Genomic DNA, 12,866 nt, shown 5'->3' with positions numbered 1-12,866 from the left:
GCTGGTATAGTTTTTCCTAGATTTATATTAAAAATGAACGTCCACATTAACAATAATTTTAGATGGGTAGGTGAATGGTGAGTGGGACTGCTTTTAAACAGGCTTCAGGAACAAGAGCACAGGTTTTGAACCAGTTGAGAATAAAAGCCTTATTTCTGGGAAAGGTGCTTCAGTGTAGCTGGTGCCCAGTGTTTTGTAAGGTAATGCGCACTGTCATTAACCATTGTCTCCTTTTTTTTCTTTCACAGTAACGGTAGATGGCTGTAGTTGGTTTGATGATAATATTAATATAAATATTGATGGGAGAAACCACCTACAGTTTCTCTCTTCTTTAGGAATAAATATTGGCTTTGGGATTACAAACAAGTTATCAGAAGTTACCGGAAAAAGGTCTTCTGACTTGAGCAGTGACTTATATCACAGCAGGGCTTTATTTCAGAGAGAACATGGAGAGAGGTAGTCTGATAGGTTTTGCTTTTGGTAGATAGACCAGTTCTCAGAAGATCTTTTTTCCTTTATAAGTTTTTTTGTCTGGCTGTTCAGAATTCATGATAGCAGTCTTTTCAAATATCTAAGAAAAAAGTGACACTCCTTTTCTATACATGAAGATCTATGTTAAAAGTGGCTGAATAATCTGTTCTTAGCACCTCTTGTGGTCCTGTCTGTAGGCAAAGGAATATTTGCTTGCAGACCCTCATCTCCTTGCTATCATTTATCGCCCCAGCACTGGAGCTGTTTTGCTTTTTTCTGAACAATCTGATGTGATCTAATCTGTTCTGTCTTCTTATATTGAGATTAACAAGCCATATACCTTCAGGCATAGGCCAGATCTACAGCAGCAGAGCACAAATGAACTTGAACATGAGGTCAATCAACTGCACAAAATACATCACACTGTTATTCCAAGGCGTGTGCTGTGTCTATAATTGCCCCTTGTTCTGTCATTAGAGCTCCCCTACTAGTCATTATTTTGAGTCAGCAGAGCTGCGGGGAATAGTCAGCCTGATGGTTAGCATAGTGCTGAATAGATAGTATAAATATCTCCCAGCACACAAATACAAGGAGCAGGAATTTAGATTAAACCTAATAAAGTGTAGGGTTGTTAATCCCTTTTTGACTCTGAATTAAAACACTACTCATAAAACTTTCAGTATGACTGCTTCTTTACTTTGCCTCTTGGCAATGGTGATTTTTATTTCACAGACAGGTTTTCACATAAAGGAAACAGAAACTGGCAGCAAATATGTTGTGAGGTTATGAAAACCTGATGGAAATAAGATCTTAGCCAGAGAACTGCTGTCTTTTGGAAGGGTCTTAAAAATACTTCTGTGTTTTTCCATTGATTTTAGACTTATGTCAGTTAACTACTTAATTAGAAAAAAATAATAAATCTCAATCTCAGAGTTGCCCAGTACAGTGATGTTTTGAAAAATAAAGTTGAAAAATGAACTTCATTTTTGAACCCAGCCTGGTTTCAACCTGTGGCACCTCTACAGCGAGTGGTGAGGATACCACCACTCCAGCTCCACTCATTCTGCCGAGGTGGCTGCCAGGCACTTTGCAGTTCCACTCCTAGCTACCTCTCCTGGCTAGATTCTTCTTTAGGTTCCCCCTCAAACTTCCTAAATGAATTATCTTCCACTGGTGCATCCCCACACATCCCCTTAGACTTCAAAACCTTAGTTTCTAGAGCATTTGTGCACCTGAATGTGCCTGCAGGGTAAGCTTGTTTGCACAGGGGTCTGCAGCCATGCCATGAGCAGTTCACATGCTGTCTGAATGAGAGTCCAACATCCCCGAGCAGGTCCCAGAGAGGTCAGTGATAATTACACAGATGCAAATTCTGAGTCTAAACACAAAGCAGATGTAGTCGAGTGAGAGAAAGAGGACACAGATGGGCAAAATACTCCAAAGCAGCTAAATGATTTATAAAATGAAGGTATGTGAGGCGTACATTTTCTTAGAGTGGTTCACTTGTGGTACAGTCAGCAGAGGTTTCCTGCCTCAATTTCATTCTCAAAAGGAATGTGGAGACTTATAACAGAGTGCTCATTTGAGGTGTGATAATTCTGTGGAGCTTCACAGACACTGCAAGTTTTCCAGGTAGTCAAAGAGTAGAGGTGTGTGATAACCAGGTCCTTACCTTGCAGTTCTCTACGTGATTCTTCACACAGAAGTGAGATTCATAATATCAAAATGAACACTAAACATCCATCAGAAACTCAGCACCCCGAAGGATTTAAATAGGAGCTGTAGACATTTTGGCAAAACGCTAGTCCCCAAAGATCCCTTTGGTAAAAATGCCAAGTAGTGATTAATTTTTACTGTTGTAATGGTGAAAGTGAGCCTTAGGGGAAAAATATTAAAGCAGGCCCCAAGTTTTCAGACTGAAAATAATGAGATGGACTTGCTGATGCTGCCAAACTTCATATTGTCTTTGCAATCTTGTAACAAATGGGAAGATAAAGGAAAGATTTCCTTTATAAAGGAAAGCAATCTTACTTCTCCACATAATAAATACCATTTTTCACTGCTCTACAGCAAATGATAATCTAGCCAAATCCCAACTGAAAAACTCAAACGCAAAATAGCACTTAAGCCAGTCTTCCAGTGGTTTATTTGAGCATAGAAGAAAACAAACAAACAAACAAAAACAACACAAAAGACACAAAAGAAGCACAATGCATTTAATAGTAAGCGTTCAGCATTCTTGTATATTTGAAACAACAGATGTGGCTGATTTACAGCTAGATAAAAACAGGATTGCATCTACTAACATACAATATGTAAAGAAGATGGTCCCTTCTACACAGATCTTGATTTCCAGGAGCATCTACAGAAGACATAGAGGAAACCCAACATTCAGATTTTAAATAGAGTCTTAAAATGAAATAAGTACAAACTAGATGTGGCTTGGATGCAAATTCATCATCACATCCTTAGCTTGTTATTTCTGAACAGCATTACTGGGTACAAATGCAAGCCCATGGATAAAGAAGGGTACAACTGGTTGCCTCCTAAGGTTGCCTTGTTATAATAGAAAAATAACCAGTTACCACAGGGCCAGCTGTAGTGTGATCAAACCTGAACACTCAAAAATGGTGAATCATGTCTGCTTCAAAGCTTTGATATTTAATAAAGAAACAATTTATCTTAATTTGTTTTTGAAAGTGTGAATTCACAGTCCAGTTTCCTAGCTTCCGTCATAGCGAAGCTATAGAAACTCACTTTTTAAATGAAAATGAAAAATCTTGAATGTAGGAAGTGCAGCTATTAAAAATAGACCAAATACTTTACATGTATGAAGGGAAGTTGTGAGAATCATGAGAATGGGCATTTCCTGTCAGTAATTTTGGAGTTATTGTGGTTACAGTACCAAGGTTTCAGAATATTCTGCAAAAAACAAACAAACACCACCACCGACAACAAAAATGCTTTTAATCTAGGTAAGTTCAAATGTCAAGTTTCAAAGTAACCTAAAGCTCCTGGCAGCTCACTCCTGTGAGCTCACTCCAGGACTGTGGTGGCTGAAGAGCAATGCTATTTTTGCACAATTTATGTAATTCACTAATTATTACAATTTACCTCTAAAAAATTCATGAGTTGAAATGAAAATTTTCTCTGATATTTTGGAACCATAGTATATAAGAGAATTATGCTTGACTGGAATCAGAAAAAGGTGAGGATAAAACACCAAAAAAATAAGGCATACAATGTTTCTTCGGCTTGCTGTGAAGGATTCTTATTCTTAAATGTGTCAACCTTCCTTGAAGAATTTGGAAATCTAGAGATTAGGATGATCATGTTCATGACACTTTTAAATTTGTGATGAGAACTTAATTAAATGTCTCCCACAAAAGCATTTAAAAAATGGTCTGTTTAGGGGCTCTGTCCATTTTCAACAACTTACCAATGCAAAAGTTCTGCCTGACTCCTTGCACCCACTGGGTCATTACACTCTGCACCTCTCAATACCATTGTCAGGAAGTGGCCAAGCCAATCCTTACGTATCAATTCATATTTCAGAAACAACAGATTCATGTGACAATGTGTAGTGAATGATACAGGAGTTTAAAGTACTTCTTAATTGTTCCTGAATTTGTTAGTTTTAGGCACCCTATGCATAGGGGGCAGGGCAGGTTTCTTCCCTGAAATTCCTGTCTTGTATAGAAATTCTGGTGAGAGCATCCTGCATTAAATGCAAGAAGAGAATTTCAGACCTGCGTATGTTTAAGGTTCACTGTCTGTTTTTATTTTTATTTTTAATAATATTCTCTTCTTTTACATCATGGCACTATTTCATATGAAATCCTTATTTCGTGTTACAGTCTCTGTGGATTACTTCACTGATTTGGTGAATGTTCTATACTGGCCAGAGTGTGCTTCAGCGGTGGTCAGAAATGCAGAGGGGACTGATGTGAACTAGCTGTTCACTCAATACACAGACTGCCATAAAGGGCCAAATTAGAACCTCATACCACTGCAAATTACAAACGGGCTGTATATCAGATGATGCCAAGGCAAAAAAGATTTTGCATTCACGTAGTCCTGTTTCAGAGATTATTATTTCCAAGACTGGAAAGCTTGTATTAAAATAATATACAGTTCAGCAGCTCAAGCCACAGATACTGAAGCTGAAACTGGGTTTCTAACTTGTAGTGCTGAGATTCAGGAACTTGACTGGCCCTGTAGACAAGATTTAAGTCTGCGTTTTCTGTTCTATTTTGGATTTTTGATGTTCACCTACCCCAATTATGAGCACCATGCTAAGCATTATTAAGCAAGTTAGGAGCTGGCTCTTAAGAAAATGAGCTGTTAAGAGATTATTTGTCTGGTGCTCTCCACTTGCACCATATCGTGTTGGATCAGAGGCAAGGTTTCACTGTAATGTTTAAAGGCTACTAGTGGGGTTGAATTAAAAATCCTGGGTAGGTGTTTAATGTCCTCATGTTGATCCACACGGAGTTTGCAAATTGTTCAACCTCAGTCAGGAATATGTGGCTGAAGTTTGGAAGCTCATTACAAAATAGAAGACTGACCACAAGCATCAAAATGACTGACGTGAGTACAAAACTCTTCCACGTAAGTTTGCACCACTGCCACTGAAGGCAAGAAGGAAGGCAAAGGAAGGCAAAGATGATATACAGAAAGAGAGGATGATAGGAATTAAAAGAGACAAGATGGGGATAAACAAAAAGGGCAGTTTAGCCCAGATGAAAACTGGCACAATGACCTTTTGTGACTTAGCTTATACTATTATGAGATGCAGCGGATTAATGGGTGTCAGGCTCTGCTACAGGAAAAAAAAAAAGAAAAAGAAAATTCTTGCAGACTTGAGTTTTCCATGATCAATTGAATTTAAAAGACAGTGCGTGTCTAGGAAGACCAGAAAAGGTATTTTTATATGTGCATATTGGATACCTTTTTTGCCTGGCTGGCTCTGCAGACATAAAGCTGCATATTTTGATATGTAAGTGAAGTCTTCTCTCTGTCACATTATTTTTTTTAAAGAGAGATTGAATAGTGCACATGTCAAGAACTGAGAATCCTCTGCATTTTCCTTCAAGCCTTTGTGTACATGATGAGCTAGAATAACCTCTCTGAACTGAATTATCCTTCCATACTATGGTTCAGTGAATATCATTATATTTCAGCACAGCTTGAGTGATTTTTAATGCCAAAAACATCAGCAAGAAATACAAATGTTACAAAAACATTGAAACAATACCATAAAAAAAAAAACACAGGATCATAAATACTTTACTTTGCAAGGTCTGGAAGGTCAACATAGCTATAGTGTGGAAAATTAAAATGCTCTCCATGTGAATGCCTTTGGAAGAAAAAAAAAAAAAAAAAAAAAAAGGCAGGGTTTTACTCCAGAAATGCAGAATTCCTGTTTGCAGTCGATTAACAATGAAACCTATTTTCCTGATAGTTGGCACTGATGAAGTCAATTCATTCATGATTGTTCTGTTTGTGTCTCCTGCATGTTTTAATGCAGCATAATTAAAGCAGAATTAGAGGAAGTAGAAAATCAGTGACAGCTTTGACAGAAATGCCATCCTACAGAAGGTAGCATGCACCAATCTAAGATTTTGGCAGATGGAAATTAAACACAGGAAGGCAAGAACTGAGGTTTGTGATGAGCTTGAAATTTGGATGACTTCCCTCTTCGGCAAAGTATCCGTCACTCTCAGTTACTATTTTGCAACTGGAAACTTCCCTTTTGTCCATTAATCTTGTATCAGTAGTTGTTCTCTCCCTTGGAGGTCGTTCTCAGTTTGTGTTCCAGTTTTTGTGTATACATTCATGTGCTATTAGGGCTTTAAAAAAAAGAAACCTCAAAACCTGCCTGTCTGTGCTGCTTTATATTTCTCCGTGTAAGGTGGTATGTATCAGTGGCTTTTGGAGAAGGCAATTTGTGCTTATTGTCTACGATGCATTGCCAGCGTCTCTGAGCACTGACTTGGGAATGGTTCAGTGCTGTATGGGTCTTAATCTTAATTGAAGGGAGAAACCTGTGAGAAATACAAGGAAATTTTTATCTTTGTCTCTTACAGTTAAATTAGATTTATATTGCTAGTGCCATCTCCCATGGATGCTCAAAGCATGGATAAAAAGGAATGAAGTCATTTTGCTATCATGAACTTTCTTGTATGATGATAAAATAATTATTAAAGTGGTTGATACCCTTTTGGTTATCTCCGGTGGAAGGGTTGAATATTAGATTTGGATTTTCGCTCAATTTTTGAAAGCTCTAACTTTTTTAACTGATGAAATTCTTGTCTAGCAGAAATGAAGAATTAATTACGTTGTCAGTATATGAACTGATGAGCCTGTTTTGGCTGTTGTGGAAACATCTTAAAGGATGACAATGTCAAACTGAAAAATAACATGCAATACAGGCATGTAATAAACATCTTTAGAATCTTAGTGTTATTCCATCCATTTTTAATAACCACCCTGCCATTATTCTGATCTCCATTTTCAATATTCTCCATGTCCTAACAACTTAGTGCTCAATTTTCAAACAATGTAGTCTTAATATGTCTTACAAATTTCCATTGTAGGTGTTTTCTGCCTAGACATCCTAAGGGAGAGCTATGAGAGGTGTTCAGGAACAAGCCTCTCAATGCCTTCATGTTATATTTTGGAACAGCTGGTAAGTCATCCGTCAAGAAATGGAGATCTTTATTTACAGAACCATAAAAACCATAAGTTTATTTTTTTAAGTTTATTTTTTTAAATTTTTAAATATTTGTATTCAAAGGATCCCTTCATTGGCAAGCTCTGTGCAATATCGTTCTGTGCAATATCATTCTTTAAATTATTAAATTATTTAAATTTATTATTTAAATTATTATAAAAATATTCTGTGCGATATCATTCCAGCAGTTTTATGCGGTAATATAGACGATAATAGAAAGACAAAATTTGATCTGGTGTGAGGCAATGGGAGACGAGAAGATGCAACCACACCCTTAGTCTGCATGCTGGCCTGCGTAAAAGCTGGCACCAGAGTTTTGGAACAGGAGCAGTGGTGGCACCGGTGCTTAGGGTGGTTCTATGGTGCTGCTGCAGGGCTGCTGTAGGAGAGACACTTTAAGTGGCATATACAGATAGGAAGCTTCACTAACTTGCTGGTACTCCTCTGACTGAAGCCTGAGCCAGCTCTACTCTGTCCTGCCCTTGTGCACAGACAAATTTGATTTTAAAATGATGTGCAGGGGTAGAGTAATTTGACCAAGGGTTTTTTTTTTTTTTTTTTTTCCTTTGTATTGCCTGGAAAATGTAAGGCAATTTCTTCATGAATAGCAACCACATTAAAGGGAATCGTAAATGAAAGAAACCTTTATTGCCTTGGAAATACCTTTTTTTTTTTTTCCCCCTTAACCTTCCCATAGCAGTACGTTTTGCAAACATTAGGAACCTTACTGGCCTTTTAAACGAAGAACTGTAGGCAAACAGCTGATACTGTGAAATGGAGTTCAACTTTGTAAGTGGCTGCTTCTATTCTGTGTAATTATTCTATCAGCAGGAATAACATTTACTAGCACTGAAAGTGTAAAAAGTGGAAGATGCTGTCTCTCAGGGTACAAGCTGAGGTAAGCTCCTTGTGCTGCTGAAGACCACAGGCGTTTTCTTGCAGGTTGCCCGCTGCCGTGTTGCAGGACATACAGACACACTGAGCAAATGAGCTGGCTCAGAATTGATGCAAGTTTCGGAGTTGCTCTTCCAGGAAAGCTTGAGTACAGGTTTTTCTCCTTTTTGTTCAGAGAAAAATTGTGTTTTCAACTTGAAAACCAAAGCTCTTGGTCACTTCTCAAAATGCTGTGATTAATGTTTAGGTTGTTACATCAACCTTTTACTGGAACTTTCTCTCCTCTTGGGCTCACATTAGAAAATTTCGTGCTTACCAGCTGTATGGTGGCATTATAACACCATCTGGTATATGTTTCTTTGTACCATGTAAAATTCATTATTGGCTTTTTAGATCTTGGAAGGACACAAATAATTACTTCATGTTTCAACATTGCGGAACCTGAGAAGTCAATCATTAGGGAAATTCTGCATTTTTGCAAAACTCCATATGAAGTCAATAAGCATAATTATTTTTAAATGCCATGACGTTTATGAAAATAAAAGCTCTACATGGACAGCAGTGCTTTTATTTTTCTTGGCTTAAGACACAACACACACAAGGGTTGAAAGCCATTGACTGCTGGTCATTACTAATTTAATAAGCAGTCCTCACAGTTCTTGCAAATACAAAGGGATCTGGCTTTACATGTGTAATATGCAGTGTGCAGGAAATACTTAGTGCTGTTCTCTTTGAAACCTAGAGGACAGTTATTAAAATTTTATGGTTCAAATTAAAATTTAAGATTAAAATACAAGATCAAAAGATTCATTTTTTCCCCTCAATGCTATTAGGAATAAGCCTTTTGGAATAGAGGGGCTCAGTGTCTTAAATGTCATGTCCTCCTCCTCCGGAGAGCTAGATTAGAACTAATCACAGTGGACTACAGAAATATAACTTTCTGCATTTTTTTTAAGAGAAGAACAAGCTTTTATTACTTTTTAATGTATTGTGCTATTGTAGAGTCATGAGGTAGTAAGTACAGTTTGGGAACCTGCGTGACAGTTTTTGAAGAAGTGTGGTTTGTTTCATGAGCAGAAGGGAAATCCGTGCTTGTGGAACTGTTAAAATGAGTTGGAGGATGCCAGAGGATTTGCTTCTTTGTCAAAGCAAAGGGGAGCAAGGGGAGGCTCATGCAGTAGCTCAGTCTGATTAATAACTATCAGAGTACCCATTTTTCTAAGGTACTATGCCATTAATATGTCTCCCAGCGTCAAATCTGGTTGCCATTTCTCTTGTAAGACACTTTAATAATGAACTGCAAAATCGATGACACATAGAAGCAACCTTATAAGGAGAAAGTGCCCTGCTATATCTTTACTTGTAGCACAAAGTCACAAATCCCCTTTCTGGCTTATGTATTATTTTCCTGAAACTCGAACGTGGTGCTGTGCTCTCTGTGTAGCTCAGGTCTACGAGCCTGCCTCTGTGGTTCTGAACAGCTGTTTGTCACTGGGAAGCACAGTGAAGTCATAAGCAGTTCTGCGATATAGATCACCAGGGAAGTGGCAGATTGCTGCTTAATTTCATTGTGGAACGGACACAGAACTTGTCAAGGTCACTAGAAGGGCAGCCATGGAGTTCAGGAGAATTTGTCCAAGTCCTCACAGTGTAAGTCCAGGTGTTCCTGCGGGAGGCTGTTGGAACAATGTGTGTCTAACACCAAACACTGGATTTCTTGTGTGGAACTTCAACAACTGTGCCTGAAGCCCGAATGTGCCCACAAGTTCTCCCCTCCTTTTAAAAATAAATAAATAAATACACTTATATGCTCACATAATGACTCCTCTGCAATACAAAATGCACTTTACTCCTGCAAGTCAACAAACAGTAATTCATTAGCAAAGCCAGATTTCACAAAGCTCTGCCATCCAGTGTATAGTCATTCATCTATTTGAATAAATGGAATAAATCCATTAGTTGTGATTTTCATTGTTATGCTAAATGTGTGTGCACCTCTAGTTTTCTGCCGTGACTTTAAGGATGAACCATGACAGCTATAATTTTACGTTATTTTTTAAAACTAGAGAAATTATGGGATTGATATCATGTAAAGGAAAACAATTTTCACTGAACTGATCAGAAAGAATTAAGCTTTTATCCTGTCTTTATAAGTTGTCAAATCCTAAAGCAATGGAAAATTATTTAAGCTCCTGTTATTTCACTGAAGAGCTTAAGATGGCTGGATGACCAGCATGAAGTACAGTGTAGCATTAATTGAACAATCGCAGAACTGGATTACTCCAAATCTATTGAGAACTGCAGAATAAAGGACATTATCAAGGTTTCAGTGGCAAATTCCCCTTACTGACAAGCATTTGTTTCAACAATGAAAGAAAAGCACTGCATAAAAACCGTAAGCTACAGAGTTCGTTAAGAAAGACCCTTTTAAAATGAGGACTGGGAGAGTGTCTTATCACAGAACCCAAAGCATATCCATCTGTGGTTATCAGTTTTTCAGACGTGTATCACTGAAGCTAAACTGATGAAGAGGCAGACTATATGTAAGAGGAAAAAAAAAAAGTTATTTTTACACAAGGAAGGGAAAAATGGACTGAGATCAATGAAATATAAGGATCTGAAAGAACGAATAGGAAAGAAAAAAAAATAGTTATCTCTAAAGATGGGGAAAGTGAAGATTGACTAGAGAAAGGAGATAAATATCTAGGGTGAGGATCAATATATTTACTTGCATATGTCATATGGGTTCTGTTCTTTTGTATACAGTATTAGGGATTACCATGACCATTAGGAGGACAAAAGTGCAACATGCCTTTCCCAATACTGAGAAAATATTATATCACGTAACAGAGCTGGAAGTAATCATGGTAGAATGATTTCTCTCTATCATTGATCATGGAAAGGACTTACATCAGGCTGTTCAAGTGCCATATGTGAAATAAACTATAGCATCAGGTTTGTCATCCTTCTGAAGGAAATACAGAGGCATAGCAGACTTGAATGTATGAAATCCCAGGTTTCATACAGGCAAATGGATGATAATAGAAATTTAATAATGGATAATGGAACTTTTGGCTCCTCATAGCAGATGGTAACTACACGGCATTCAGACAAGCTGTGGTGTACCTCACCTTTTGAACTAACGTATTTGTTTGCTTATAAACCAAATATCAACAATTTTTCATCAGATCATTCCTAGCTGAGGAATTACCTTACTAAGATAACTTTTTATAGTAATGTTACAACGCTTCTGAGTACTCTGAGTTTGATGAGGCTGTAATCAGGTGGTTCAGTAGAGGGAATGTAACACTCAAACTTATTTCCAATATGCTTAGCAGGGTTGCCTTTCTCCTCTATCCTTTACTCTAGCATTTCTCTCTGGCCTAGTAAAGAGAGATGTCAGAAATTCAACTGGATAGGCTTTGATTGCATGCTTACAGAATTAGAGCTTGATAATCCAACCAGAAAAGCCTAGAAATGTTCAGAAAGGATGATACAGGGACTGTCAGTTCCATGCAGTCTTGGTAGCTCTTCCTGGAGCTGTAGTAAAAGGTTTTGGTCTGGTATAATGTAGGACTTAATGCATCTGATGAGGGCTCAATCTTCATGTGTCCAAAGAAAGGCAATGAAGAATGAAGCTGGTGAAGGGTCTAGAAAAAAGTCTTATGAGGAGCGCCTGAGGGAGCTGGGGTTGTTTAGTTCAGAGAAAAGAAGGCTCAGTACTTTACAGTACTTTACAATTACATTAAAGGAGGCTGTAGCAAGGTGGAGATCAGGCTCTTCTCCCAAGCACCAAGTGATAAGATGAGGGGAAATAGCCTCAAGATGCACCAGGGAAGGTTTAAGTTGGATAATAGGAGAAATTTCTTTACTGAGAGGTTGTGAGGCATTGGAAGAGGTTGCCCAGCAAAGTGGTTGAGTCACCATCCCTGGATGTCCCCAAGAAACATATAGATGTAGAACTTAGTAGCATAGTAGCATAGGTGGACTTCAGTACTAAGATAAAGTTTGGACTAGGTGATCTTAGAGATCTTTTCCAACCTGAATGATTCTATGATTCTGTAATTCTTACCAGCACAACTTCAGATATGGGACAGTAATGTGTCTGTACTTGCCAGGGAAGATCTCCTTTAAAGTGGTCCATGAAAGAATGTTTTATGGAGTGTACATAAAGGGAAAGAACAGATGTCTCTGTATGCTGGAGAGAAGCTATAGGTAGCCTGAGTGCTAACAAGTAGTGACCAGTCAGATTTGAATGTAAAGACTGGGGTAGTGCAAGCCTCATGTTGTTTGCTGACAAGTGCTTTGGAGTGTGGAAAAGAATAGAAACGTTGCTCTTTTTTTGTCAAGAACATTGTGATGTTGTAGTCCTGCCACAGAGACAGAAATCACATCCAAGGAAATATGACAGTGGAATATGCTCATACATGTGCAGTAAAGGAATATAAATACTGCATTACAACATTGCATTTACATCTTTTTAGCAGCTATGAAAATAGGCAGATTTTTAAGGAATAGAAGGTATGAGTGTTACTCTGCCTTTAGCATTTAGATTTAAGCTGAATTTCAGGTGAGGATTAAGCTGACTCACCTAAAAGAGCTTGAAACTGTTAATTACTTACAAACCAACTGATTAACTGATCTTTCTGACTTGAAGGTCCAGGCAAAGAGAAGATGGAAAGTTGTGGGAGAGCTGTGCATGGAACAAGAGCCTTCAAATCCTGGACAGACCTCATGGGCAGCTGGCAGGTTTCTGTAGTTCCTG

This window comes from Anas platyrhynchos, chromosome 14 (assembly GCF_047663525.1).
Source record: "Anas platyrhynchos isolate ZD024472 breed Pekin duck chromosome 14, IASCAAS_PekinDuck_T2T, whole genome shotgun sequence".
Taxonomy (NCBI): domain Eukaryota; kingdom Metazoa; phylum Chordata; class Aves; order Anseriformes; family Anatidae; genus Anas; species Anas platyrhynchos.
The sequence above is the reverse complement of the archived record's forward strand: the minus strand, read 5'-3'. Positions refer to the sequence as shown.